Source organism: Schistocerca serialis, chromosome 10 (genome assembly GCF_023864345.2).
Source record: "Schistocerca serialis cubense isolate TAMUIC-IGC-003099 chromosome 10, iqSchSeri2.2, whole genome shotgun sequence".
Classification (NCBI taxonomy): Eukaryota; Metazoa; Arthropoda; class Insecta; order Orthoptera; family Acrididae; genus Schistocerca; species Schistocerca serialis.
The window spans coordinates 64213003-64226569 of record NC_064647.1 but is presented as its reverse complement, the minus strand read 5'-3'; positions in this window follow the sequence as shown (position 1 = coordinate 64226569).

Here is a 13567-nt window from a genome sequence, read left to right as displayed (position 1 = left end):
TAAACCGGAAGTGAGGCATCAGAATCTAAAACTGGACTCGCAGGAGAGGTCCAGATCGTAGAAAGTGAGAGTGTCAGTCCTCCTGTACTTAAGTCGGCATTGTGCCTTTTGTATTAAATTCGGATGCAATTTCTGTGCTTCATCGTCAATGAGATGATGCAAGGTATACAGTAAACCGGAAGTGAGGCAACAGAATCTAAAACTGGACTCGCAGGAGAGATCCAGATCGTAGAAAGTGAGAGTGTCAGTCCTCCTGTACTCAAGTCGGCATTGTGCGTTTTGTATTAAATTCGGATGCAATTTCTGTGCGTCATCGTCCATGAGAAGATGCAAGGTATACAGTAAACCGGAAGTGAAGCATCAGAATCTAAAACTGAACTCGCAGGAGAGGTCCAGATCGTAGAAAGTGAGAGTGTCAGTCCTCCTGTACTTAAGTCGGCATTGTGCCTTTTGTATTAAATTCGGATGCAATTTCTGTTCTTCATCGTCAATGAGAAGATGCAAGGTATACAGTAAACCGGAAGTGAGGCATCAGAATCTAAAACTGGACCCGCAGGAGAGGTCCAGATCGTAGAAAGTGAGAGTGTCAGTCCTCCTGTACTTAAGTCGGCATTATGCCTTTTGTATTTAATTCGGATGCAATTTCTGTGCTTCATCGTCAATGAGAAGATGCAAGGTATACAGTAAACCGGAAGTGAGGCATCAGAATCTAAAACTGGACTCGCAGGAGAGGGCCAGATCGTAGAAAGTGGGAGTGTCAGTCCTCCTGTACTTAAGTCGGGATTGTGCCTTTTGTATTAAATTTGGATGCAATTTCTGTGCTTCATCGTCAATGAGAAGATGCAAGGTATACAGTAAACCGGAAGTGAGGCATCAGAATCTAAAACTGGACTCGCAGGAGACGTCCAGATAGTAGAAAGTGAGAGTGTCAGTCCTCCTGTACTTAAGTCGGCATTGTGCCTTTTGTATTAAATTCGGATGCAATTTCTGTGCTTCATCGTCAATGAGAAGGTGCAAGGTATACAGTAAACCGGAAGTGAGGCATCAGAATCTAAAACTGGACTCGCAGGAGAGGTCCAGATCGTAGAAAGTGAGAGTGTCAGTCCTCCTGTACTTAAGTCGGCATTGTGCCTTTTGTATAAAATTCGGATGCAATTTCTGTGCTTCATCGTCAATGAGAAGGTGCAAGGTATACAGTAAACCGGAAGTGAGGCATCAGAATCTAAAACTGGACTCGCAGGAGAGGTCCAGATCGTAGAAAGTGAGAGTGTCAGTCCTCCTGTACTTAAGTCGGCATTGTGCCTTTTGTATTAAATTCGGATGCAATTTCTGTGCTTCATCGTCAATGAGAAGGTGCAAGGTATACAGTAAACCGGAAGTGAGGCATCAGAATCTAAAACTGGACTCGCAGGAGAGGTCCAGATCGTAGAAAGTGAGAGTGTCAGTCCCCCTGTACTTAAGTCGGCATTGTGCCTTTTGTATTAAATTCGGATGCAATTTCTGTGCTTCATCGTCAATGAGAAGGTGCAAGGTATACAGTAAACCGGAAGTGAGGCATCAGAATCTAAAACTGGACTCGCAGGGGAGGTCCAGATCGTAGAAAGTGAGAGTGTCAGTCCTCCTGTACTTAAGTCGGCATTGTCCCTTTTGTATTAAATTCGGATGCAATTTCTGTGCTTCATCGTCAATGAGAAGGTGCAAGGTATACAGTAAACCGGAAGTGAGGCATCAGAATCTAAAACTGGACACGCAGGAGACGTCCAGATCGTAGAAAGTGAGAGTGTCAGTCCTCCTGTACTTAAGTCGGCATTCTGCCTTTTGTATTAAATTCGGATGCAATTTCTGTGCTTCATCGTCAATGAGAAGGTGCAAGGTATACAGTAAACCGGAAGTGAGGCATCAGAATCTAAAACTGGACTCGCAGGAGAGGTCCAGATCGTAGAAAGTGAGAGTGTCCATACTCCTGTACTTAAGTCGGCATTGTGCCTTTTCTTTTAAATTCGGATGCAATTTCTGTGCTTCATCGTCAATTAGGAGATGCAAGGTATACAGTAAACCGGATGTGAGGCATCAGAATCTAAAACTGGACTCGCAGGAGAGGTCCAGATCGTAGAAAGTGAGAGTGTCAGTCCTCCTGTACTTAAGTTGGCATTGTGCCTTTTGTATTAAATTCGGATGCAATTTCTGTGCTTCATCGTCAATGAGAAGATGCAAGGTATACAGTAAACCGGAAGTGAGGCATCAGAATCTAAAACTGGACTCGCAGGAGAGGTCCAGATCGTAGAAAGTAAGAGTGTCAGTCCTCTTGTAGTTAAGTCGGCATTGTGCCTTTTGTATTAAATTCGGATGCAATTTCTGTGCTTCATCGTCAATGAGATGATGCAAGGTATACAGTAAACCGGAAGTGAGGCAACTGAATCTAAAACTGGACTCGCAGGAGAGGTCCAGATCGTAGAAAGTGAGAGTGTCAGTCCTCCTGTACACAAGTCGGCATTGTGCGTTTTGTATTAAATTCGGATGCAATTTCTGTGCGTCATCGTCAATGAGAAGATGCAAGGTATACAGTAAACCGGAAGTGAGGCATCAGAATCCAAAACTGGACTCGCAGGAGACGTCCAGATCGTAGAAAGTGAGAGTGTCAGTCCTCCTGTACTTAAGTCGGCATTGTGCCTTTGGTATTAAATTCGGATGCAATTTCTGTGCTTCATCGTCAATGAGAAGATGCAAGGTATACAGTAAACCGGAAGTGAGGCATCAGAATCTAAAACTGGACTCGCAGGAGAGGTCCAGATCGTAGAAAGTGAGAGTGTCAGTCCTCCTGTACTTAAGTCGGCATTGTGCCTTTTGTATTAAATTCGGATGCAATTTCTGTGCTTCATCGTCAATGAGAAGATGCAAGGTATACAGTAAACCGGAAGTGAGGCATCAGAATCTAAAACTGGACTCGCAGGAGAGGTCCAGATCGTAGAAAGTGAGAGTGTCAGTCCTCCTGTACTTAAGTCGGCACTGTGCCTTTTGTATTAAATTCGGATGCAATTTCTGTGCTTCATCGTCAATGAGAAGATGCAAGGTATACAGTAAACCGGAAGTGAGGCATCAGAATCTAAAACTGGACTCGCAGGAGAGGTCCAGATCGAAGAAAGTGAGAGTGTCAGTCCTCCTGTACTTAAGTCGGCATTGTGCCTTTTGTATTAAATTCGGATGTAATTTCTGTGCTTCATCGTCAATGAGAAGATGCAAGGTATACAGTAAACCGGAAGTGAGGCATCAGAATCTAAAACTGGACTCGCATGAGAGGTCCAGATCGTAGGAAGTGAGAGTGTCAGTCCTCCTGTACTTAAGTCGGCATTGTGCCCTTTGTATTAAATTCGGATGCAATTTCTGTGCGTCATCGTCAATGAGAAGATGCAAGGTATACAGTAAACCGGAAGTGAGGCATCAGAATCTAAAACTGGACTCGCATGAGAGGTCCAGATCGTAGAAAGTGAGAGTGTCAGTCCTCCTGTACTTAAGTCGGCATTGTGCCTTTTGTATTAAATTCGGATGCAATTTCTGTGCTTCATCGTCAATGAGAAGATGCAAGGTATACAGTAAACCGGAAGTGAGGCATCAGAATCTAAAACTGGACTCGCAGGAGAGGTCCAGATCGAAGAAAGTGAGAGTGTCAGTCCTCCTGTACTTAAGTCGGCATTGTGCCTTTTGTATTAAATTCGGATGCAATTTCTGTGCTTCATCGTCAATGAGAAGATGCAAGGTATACAGTAAACCGGAAGTGAGGCATCAGAATCTAAAACTGGACTCGCAGGAGAGGTCCAGATCGTAGAAAGTGAGAATGTCAGTCCTCCGGTACTTAAGTCGGCATTTTGCTTTTTGTATTAAATTCGGATGCAATTTCTGTGCTTCATCGTCAATGAGAAGATGCAAGGTATACAGTGAACCGGAAGTGAGGCATCAGAATCTAAAACTGGACTCGCAGGAGAGGTCCAGATCGTAGAAAGTGAGAGTGTCAGTCTTCCTGTACTTAAGTCGGCATTGTGCCTTTTGTATTAAATTCGGATGCAATTTCTGTGCTTCATCGTCAATGAGAAGATGCAAGGTATACAGTAAACCGGAAGTGAGGCATCAGAATCTAACACTGGACTCGCAGGAGAGGTCCAGATCGTAGAAAGTGAGAGTGTCTGTCCTCCTGTACTTAAGTCGGGATTGTGCCTTTTGTATTAAATTCGGATGCAATATCTGTGCTTCATCGTCTATGAGAAGATGCAAGGTATACAGTAAACCGGAAGTGAGGCATCAGGATCTAAAACTGGACTCGCAGGAGAGGTCCAGATCGTAGAAAGTGAGAGTGTCAGTCCTCCTGTACTTAAGTCGGCATTGTGCCTTTTGTATTAAATTCGGATGCAATTTCTGTGCTTCATCGTCAATGAGAAGATGCAAGGTATACAGTAAACCGGAAGTGAGGCATCAGAATCTAAAAGTGGACTCGCAGGAGAGGTCCAGATCGTAGAAAGTGAGAGTGTCAGTCCTCCTGTACTTAAGTCGGCATTGTGCCTTTTGTATTAAATTCGGATGCAATTTCTGTGCGTCATCGTCAATGAGAAGATGCAAGGTATACTGTAAACCGGAAGTGAGGCATCAGAATCTAAAACTGGACTCGCAGGAGAGGTCCAGATCGTAGAAAGTAGAGTGTCAGTCCTCCTGTACTTAAGTCGGCATTGTGCCTTTTGTATTAAATTCGGATGCAATTTCTGTGCTTCATCGTCAATGAGAAGATGCAAGGTATACAGTAAACCGGAAGTGAGGCATCAGAATCTAAAACTGGACTCGCAGGAGAGGTCCAGATCGAAGAAAGTGAGAGTGTCAGTCCTCCTGTACTTAAGTCGGCATTGTTCCTTTTGTATTAAATTCGGATGCAATTTCTGTGCTTCATCGTCAATGAGAAGGTGCAAGGTATACAGTAAACCGGAAGTGAGGCATCAGAATCTAAAACTGGACTCGCAGGAGAGGTCCAGATCGTAGAAAGTTAGAGTGTCAGTCCTCCTGTACTTAAGTCGGCATTGTGCCTTTTGTATTAAATTCGGATGCAATTTCTGTGCTTCATCGTCAATGAGAAGATGCAAGGTATACAGTAAACCGGAAGTGAGGCATCAGAATCTAAAACTGGACCCGCAGGAGAGGTCCAGATCGTAGAAAGTGAGAGTGTCAGTCCCCCTGTACTTAAGTCGGCATTGTGCCTTTTGTATTAAATTCGGATGCAATTTCTGTGCTTCATCGTCAATGAGAAGGTGCAAGGTATACAGTAAACCGGAAGTGAGGCATCAGAATCTAAAACTGGACTCGCAGGAGAGGTCCAGATCGTAGAAAGTGAGAGTGTCAGTCCTCCTGTACTTAAGTCGGCATTGTGCCTTTTGTATTAAATTCGGATACAATTTCTGTGCTTCATCGTCAATGAGAAGGTGCAAGGTATACAGTAAACCGGAAGTGAGGCATCAGAATCTAAAACTGGACACGCAGGAGACGTCCAGATCGTAGAAAGTGAGAGTGTCAGTCCTCCTGTACTTAAGTCGGCATTCTGCCTTTTGTATTAAATTCGGATGCAATTTCTGTGCTTCATCGTCAATGAGAAGGTGCAAGGTATACAGTAAACCGGAAGTGAGGCATCAGAATCTAAAACTGGACTCGCAGGAGAGGTCCAGATCGTAGAAAGTGAGAGTGTCAGTCCTCCTGTACTTAAGTCGGCATTGTGCCTTTTCTTTTAAATTCGGATGCAAATTCTGTGCTTCATCGTCAATTAGGAGATGCAAGGTATACAGTAAACGGGAAGTGAGGCATCAGAATCTAAAACTGGACTCGCTGGAGAGGTCCAGCTCGTAGAAAGTGAGAGTGTCAGTCCTCCTGTACTTAAGTCGGCATTGTGCCTTTTGTATTAAATTCGGATGCAATTTCTGTGCTTCATCGTCAGTGAGAAGATGCAAGGTATACAGTAAACCGGAAGTGAGGCATCAGAATCTAAAACTGGACTCGCAGGAGAGGTCCAGATCGTAGAAAGCGAGAGTGTCAGTCCTCTTGTACTTAAGTCGGCATTGTGCCATTTGTATTAAATTCGGATGCAATTTGTGTGCTACATCGTCAATGAGATGATGCAAGGTATACAGTAAACCGGAAGTGAGGCAACAGAATCTAAAACTCGACTCGCAGGAGAGGTCCAGATCGTAGAAAGTGAGAGTGTCAGTCCTCCTGTACTCAAGTCGGCATTGTGCGTTTTGTATTAAATTCGGATGCAATTTCTGTGCGTCATCGTCAATGAGAAGATGCAAGGTATACAGTAAACCGGAAGTGAGGCATCAGAATCTAAAACTGGACTCGCAGGAGAGGTCCAGATCGTAGAAAGTGAGAGTGTCAGTCCTCCTGTACTTAAGTCGGCATTGTGCCTTTTGTATTAAATTCGGATGCAATTTCTGTGCTTCATCGTCAATGAGAAGATGCAAGGTATACAGTAAACCGGAAGTGAGGCATCAGAATCTAAAACTGGACTCGCAGGAGAGGTCCAGATCGTAGAAAGTGAGAGTGTCAGTCCTCCTGTACTTAAGTCGGCATTGTGCCTTTTGTATTAAATTCGGATGCAATTTCTGTGCTTCATCGTCAATGAGAAGATGCAAGGTATACAGTAAACCGGAAGTGAGGCATCAGAATCTAAAACTGGACTCGCAGGAGAGGTCCAGATCGTAGAAAGTGAGAGTGTCAGTCCTCCTGTACTTAAGTCGGCATTGTGCCTTTTGTATTAAATTCGGATGCAATTTCTGTGCTTCATCGTCAATGAGAAGATGCAAGGTATACAGTAAACCGGAAGTGAGGCATCAGAATCTAAAACTGGACTCGCAGGAGAGGTCCAGATCGAAGAAAGTGAGAGTGTCAGTCCTCCTGTACTTAAGTCGGCATTGTGCCCTTTGTATTAAATTCGGATGCAATTTCTGTGCTACATCGTCAATGAGAAGATGCAAGGTATACAGTAAACCGGAAGTGAGGCATCAGAATCTAAAACTGGACTCGCAGGAGAGGTCCAGATCGTAGAAAGTGAGAGTGTCAGTCCTCCTGTACTTAAGTCGGCATTGTGCCTTTTGTATTAAATTCGGATGCAATTTCTGTGCTTCATCGTCAATGAGAAGATGCAAGGTATACAGTAAACCGGAAGTGAGGCGTCAGAATCTAAAACTGGACTTGCAGGAGAGGTCCAGATCGTAAAAAGTGAGAGTGTCAGTCCTCCTGGACTTAAGTCGGCATTGTGCCTTTTGTATTAAATTCGGATGCAATTTCTGTGCTTCATCGTCAATGAGAAGATGCAAGGTATACAGTAAACCGGAAGTGAGGCATCAGAATCTAAAACTGGACTCGCAGGAGAGGTCCAGATCGTAGAAAGTGAGAGTGTCAGTCCTCCTGTACTTAAGTCGGCATTGTGCCTTTTGTATTAAATTCGGATGCAATTTCTGTGCTTCATCAACAATGAGAAGATGCAAGGTATACAGTAAACCGGAAGTGAGGCATCAGAATCTAAAACTGGACTCGCAGGAGAGGTCCAGATCGTAGAAAGTGAGAGTGTCAGTCCTCCTGTACTTAAGTCGGCATTGTGCCTTTTGTATTAAATTCGGATGCAATTTCTGTGCTTCATCGTCAATGAGAAGATGCAAGGTATACAGTAAACCGGAAGTGAGGCATCAGAATCTAAAACTGGACTCGCAGGAGAGGTCCAGATCGTAGAAAGTGAGAGTGTCAGTCCTCCTGTACTTAAGTCGGCATTGTGCCTTTTGTATTAAATTCGGATGCAATTTCTGTGCGTCATCGTCAATGAGAAGATGCAAGGTATACAGTAAACCGGAAGTGAGGCATCAGAATCTAAAACTGGATTCGCAGGAGAGGTCCAGATCGTAGAAAGTGAGAGTGTCAGTCCTCCTGTACTTAAGTCGGCATTGTGCCTTTTGTATTAAATTCGGATGCAATTTCTGTGCTTCATCGTCAATGAGAAGATGCAAGGTATACAGTAAACCGGAAGTGAGGCATCAGAATCTAAAACTGGACTCGCAGGAGAGGTCCAGATCGTAGAAAGTGAGAGTGTCAGTCCTCCGGTACTTAAGTCGGCATTGTGCTTTTTGTATTAAATTCGGATGCAATTTCTGTGCTTCATCGTCAATGAGAAGATGCAAGGTATACAGTAAACCGGAAGTGAGGCATCAGAATCTAAAACTGGACTCGCAGGAGAGGTCCAGATCGTAGAAAGTGAGAGTGTCAGTCCTCCTGTACTTAAGTCGGCATTGTGCCTTTTGTATTAAATTCGGATGCAATTTCTGTGCTTCATCGTCAATGAGAAGATGCAAGGTATACAGTAAACCGGAAGTGAGGCATCAGAATCTAACACTGGACTCGCAGGAGAGGTCCATATCGTAGAAAGTGAGAGTGTCAGTCCTCCTGTACTTAAGTCGGGATTGTGCCTTTTGTATTAAATTCGGATGCAATATCTGTGCTTCATCGTCAATGAGAAGATGCAAGGTATACAGTAAACCGGAAGTGAGGCATCAGGATCTAAAACTGGACTCGCAGGAGAGGTCCAGATCGTAGAAAGTGAGAGTGTCAGTCCTCCTGTACTTAAGTCGGCATTGTGCCTTTTGTATTAAATTCGGATGCAATTTCTGTGCTTCATCGTCAATGAGAAGGTGCAAGGTATACAGTAAACCGGAAGTGAGGCATCAGAATCTAAAACTGGACTCGCAGGAGAGGTCCAGATCGAAGAAAGTGAGAGTGTCAGTCCTCCTGTTCTTAAGTCGGCATTGTGCCTTTTGTATTAAATTCGGATGCAATTTCTGAGCTTCATCGTCAATGAGAAGATGCAAGGTATACAGTAAACCGGAAGTGAGGCAACAGAATCTAAAACTGGACTCGCAGGAGAGGTCCAGATCGTAGAAAGTGAGAGTGTCAGTCCTCCTGTACTTAAGTCGGCATTGTGCCTTTTGTATTAAATTCGGATGCAATTTCTGTGCTTCATCGTCAATGAGAAGATGCAAGGTATACAGTAAACAGGAAGTGTGGCATCAGAATCTAAAACTGGACTCGCAGGAGAGGTCCAGATCGTAGAAAGTGAGAGTGTCAGTCCTCCTGTACTTAAGTCGGCATTGTGCCATTTGTATTAAATTCGGATGCAATTTCTGTGCTTCATCGTCAATGAGAAGATGCAAGGTATACAGTAAACTGGAAGTGAGGCATCAGAATCTAAAACTGGACTCGCAGGAGAGGTCCAGATCGTAGAAAGTGAGAGTGTCAGTCCTCCTGTACTTAAGTCGGCATTGTGCCTTTTGTATTAAATTCGGATGCAATTTCTGTGCTTCATCGTCAATGAGAAGATGCAAGGTATATAGTAAACCGGAAGTGAGGCATCAGAATCTAAAACTGGACTCGCAGGAGAGGTCCAGATCGTAGAAAGTGAGAGTGTCAGTCCTCCTGTACTTAAGTCGGCATTGTGCCTTTTGTATTAAATTCGGATGCAATTTCTGTGCGTCATCGTCAATGAGAAGATGCAAGGTATACAGTAAACCGGAAGTGAGGCATCAGAATCTAAAACTGGACTCGCAGGAGAGGTCCAGGTCGTAGAAAGTGAGAGTGTCAGTCCTCCTGTACTTAAGTCGGCATTGTGCCTTTTGTATTAAATTCGGATGCAATTTCTGTGCTTCATCGTCAATGAGAAGATGCAAGGTATACAGTAAACCGGAAGTGAGGCATCAGAATCTAAAACTGGACTCGCAGGAGAGGTCCAGATCGAAGAAAGTGAGAGTGTCAGTCCTCCTGTACTTAAGTCGGCATTGTGCCTTTTGTATTAAATTCGGATGCAATTTCTGTGCTTCATCGTCAATGAGAAGATGCAAGGTATACAGTAAACCGGAAGTGAGGCATCAGAATCTAAAACTGGACTCGCAGGAGAGGTCCAGATCGTAGAAAGTGAGAGTGTCAGTCCTCCGGTACTTAAGTCGGCATTGTGCCTTTTGTATTAAATTCGGATGCAATTTCTGTGCTTCATCGTCAATGAGAAGATGCAAGGTATACAGTAAACCGGAAGTGAGGCATCAGAATCTAAAACTGGACACGCAGGAGAGGTCCAGATCGTAGAAAGTGAGAGTGTCAGTCCTCCTGTACTTAAGTCGGCATTGTGCCTTTTGTATTAAATTCAGATGCAATTTCTGTGCTTCATCGTCAATGAGAAGATGCAAGGTATACAGTAAACCGGAAGTGAGGCATCAGAATCTAACACTGGACTCGCAGGAGAGGTCCAGATCGTAGAAAGTGAGAGTGTCAGTCCTCCTGTACTTAAGTCGGGATTGTGCCTTTTGAATTAAATTCGGATGCAATATCTGTGCTTCATCGTCAATGAGAAGATGCAAGGTATACAGTAAACCGGAAGTGAGGCATCAGAATCTAAAACTGGACTCGCAGGAGAGGTCCAGATCGTAGAAAGTGAGAGTGTCAGTCCTCCTGTACTTAAGTCGGCATTGTGCCTTTTGTATTAAATTCGGATGCAATTTCTGTGCTTCATCGTCAATGAGAAGGTGCAAGGTATACAGTAAACCGGAAGTGAGGCATCAGAATCTAAAACAGGACTCGCAGGAGAGGTCCAGATCGAAGAAAGTGAGAGTGTCAGTCGTCCTGTACTTAAGTCGGCATTGTGCCATTTGTATTAAATTCGGATGCAATTGCTGTGCTTCATCGTCAATGAGAAGATGCAAGGTATACAGTAAACCGGAAGTGAGGCATCAGAATCTAAAACTGGACTCGCAGGAGAGGTCCAGATCGTAGAAAGTGAGAGTGTCAGTCCTCCTGTACTTAAGTCGGCATTGTGCCTTTTGTATTAAATTCGTATGCAATTTCTGTGCTTCATCGTCAATGAGAAGATGCAAGGTATACAGTAAAGCGGAAGTGAGGCATCAGAATCTAAAACTGGACTCGCAGGAGAGGTCCTGATCGTAGAAAGTGAGAGTGTCAGTCCTCCTGTACTTAAGTCGGCATTGTGCCTTTTGTATTAAATTCGGATGCAATTTCTGTGCTTCATCGTCAATGAGAAGATGCAAGGTATACAGTAAACCGGAAGTGAGGCATCAGAATCTAAAACTGGACTCGCAGGAGAGGTCCAGATCGTAGAAAGTGAGAGTGTCAGTCCTCCTGTACTTAAGTCGGGATTGTGCCTTTTGTATTAAATTTGGATGCAATTTCTGTGCTTCATCGTCAATGAGAAGATGCAAGGTATACAGTAAACCGGAAGTGAGGCATCAGAATCTAAAACTGGACTCGCAGGAGAGGTCCAGATCGTAGAAAGTGAGAGTGTCAGTCCTCCTGTACTTAAGTCGGCATTGTGCCTTTTGTATTAAATTCGGATGCAATTTCTGTGCTTCATCGTCAATGAGAAGGTGCAAGATATACAGTAAACCGGAAGTGAGGCATCAGAATCTAAAACTGGACTCGCAGGAGAGGTCCATATCGTAGAAAGTGAGAGTGTCAGTCCTCCTGTACTAAAGTCGGCATTGTAACTGTTGTATTAAATTCGGATGCAATTTCTGTGCTTCATCGTCAATGAGAAGATGCAAGGTATACAGTAAACCGGAAGTGAGGCATCAGAATCTAAAACTGGACTCGCAGGAGAGATCCAGATCGTAGAAAGTGAGAGTGTCAGTCGTCCTGTACTTAAGTCGGCATTGTGCCTTTTGTATTAAATTCGGATGCAATTTCTGTGCTTCATCGTCAATGAGAAGATGCAAGGTATACAGTAAACCGGAAGTGAGGCATCAGAATCTAAAACTGGACTCGCAGCAGAGGTCCAGGTCGTAGAAAGTGAGAGTGTCAGTCCTCCTGTACTTAAGTCGGCATTGTGCCTTTTGTATTAAATTCGGATGCAATTTCTGTGCTTCATCGTCAATGAGAAGATGCAAGGTATACAGTAAACCGGATGTGAGGCATCAGAATCTAAAACTGGACTCGCAGGAGAGGTCCAGATCGTAGAAAGTGAGAGTGTCAGTCCTCCTGTACTTAAGTCGGCATTGTTCCTTTTGTATTAAATTCGGATGCAATTTCTGTGCTTCATCGTCAATGAGAAGATGCAAGGTATACAGTAAACCGGAAGTGAGGCATCAGAATCTAAAACTGGACTCGCAGGAGAGGTCCAGATCGAAGAAAGTGAGAGTGTCAGTCCTCCTGTACTTAAGTCGGCATTGTGCCTTTTGTATTAAATTCGGATGCAATTTCTGTGCTTCATCGTCAATGAGAAGATGCAAGGTATACAGTAAACCGGAAGTGAGGCATCAGAATCTAAAACTGGACTCGCAGGAGAGGTCCAGATCGTAGAAAGTGAGAGTGTCAGTCCTCCTGTACTTAAGTCGGCATTGTGCCTTTTGTATTAAATTCGGATGCAATTTCTGTGCTTCATCGTCAATGAGAAGATGCAAGGTATACAGTAAACCGGAAGTGAGGCATCAGAATCTAAAACTGGACTCGCAGGAGAGGTCCAGATCGTAGAAAGTGAGAGTGTCAGTCCTCCTGTACTTAAGTCGGCATTGTGCCTTTTGTATTAAATTCGGATGCAATTTCTGTGCTTCATCGTCAATGAGAAGATGCAAGGTATACAGTAAACCGGAAGTGAGGCATCAGAATCTAAAACTGGACTCGCAGGAGAGGTCCAGATCGTAGAAAGTGAGAGTGTCAGTCCTCCTGTACTTAAGTCGGCATTGTGCCTTTTGTATTAAATTCGGATGCAATTTCTGTGCTTCATCGTCAATGAGAAGATGCAAGGTATACAGTAAACCGGAAGTGAGGCATCAGAATCTAAAACTGGACTCGCAGGAGAGGTCCAGATCGTAGAAAGTGAGAGTGTCAGTCCTCCTGAACTTAAGTCGGCAATGTGCCTTTTGTATTAAATTCGGATGCAATTTCTGTGCTTCATCGTCAATGAGAAGATGCAAGGTATACAGTAAACCGGAAGTGAGGCATCAGAATCTAAAACTGGACTCGCAGGAGAGGTCCAGATCGTAGAAAGTGAGAGTGTCAGTCCTCCTGTACTTAAGTCGGGATTGTGCCTTTTGTATTAAATTCGGATGCAATTTCTGTGCTTCATCGTCAATGAGAAGATGCAAGGTATACAGTAAACCGGAAGTGAGGCATCAGAATCTATAACTGGACTCGCAGGAGAGGTCCAGATCGTAGAAAGTGAGAGTGTCAGTCCTCCTGTACTTAAGGCGGCATTGTGCCTTTTGTATTAAATTCGGATGCAATTTCTGTGCTTCATCGTCAATGAGAAGGTGCAAGGTATACAGTAAACCGGAAGTGAGGCATCAGAATCTAAAACTGGACTCGCAGGAGAGGTCCAGATCGAAGAAAGTGAGAGTGTCAGTCCTCCTGTACTTAAGTCGGCATTGTGCCTTTTGTATTAAATTCGGATGCAATTTCTGTGCTTCATCGTCAATGAGAAGATGCAAGGTATACAGTAAACCGGAAGTGAGGCATCAGAATCTAAAACTGGACTCGCAGGAGACGTCCAGATCGT